Source organism: Sinocyclocheilus anshuiensis, unplaced genomic scaffold (genome assembly GCF_001515605.1).
Source record: "Sinocyclocheilus anshuiensis isolate Anshui unplaced genomic scaffold, SAMN03320099.WGS_v1.1 scaffold63, whole genome shotgun sequence".
Lineage (NCBI taxonomy): Eukaryota > Metazoa > Chordata > Actinopteri > Cypriniformes > Cyprinidae > Sinocyclocheilus > Sinocyclocheilus anshuiensis.
The window spans coordinates 5,593,441-5,594,007 of NW_015552625.1; positions in this window are offsets into that span (position 1 = coordinate 5,593,441).

Here is a 567-nt window from a genome sequence, read left to right on the forward strand (position 1 = left end):
CTAACTTTTCAATCTGCTACGTTACTGACTGTACTGACAAACTATGCTGACACCGTGTCTGCGCCGCAACAGAACGCGACAAAGCGACCGTTGAAAATCATTTGAACTTTGTGTCAGCACGTCATAAATAGAACGAGGCATCAGTTTACTGCATCCAGTGTAGACAACATACACCGGACGCGCGCCGCGCAATGTGATGTGACCGATGTGATAAGCATGAGTTCTGGGCCGTGGCGCGGCCGGTATAAATACCAGTCCAGTCGCGATCAGCTCCGCTGGCCGTAACACAGGTTTTAATGCGCCGCAGACGCGTGCCGTGATGCGCAGAACAGCTCTAGTCTTTAACGTCACTGAATCTGCTGTTAAAAATGAGCCATCCATTCATCATATCGTCATGCAAAACTAAGAATTAGAATCATTGACGATCAAACATAGGTCCGGGTGGGTCGCGGGCGGATAATTTGAAGCAGCGGACTTGGGTGAAGTTTGAGCTCATCCGCGCATCTCTACACTACACTGACCTGGGTCACCAGTAGCAAACAATGGAGCGTGCTCTGCTGGACAAAC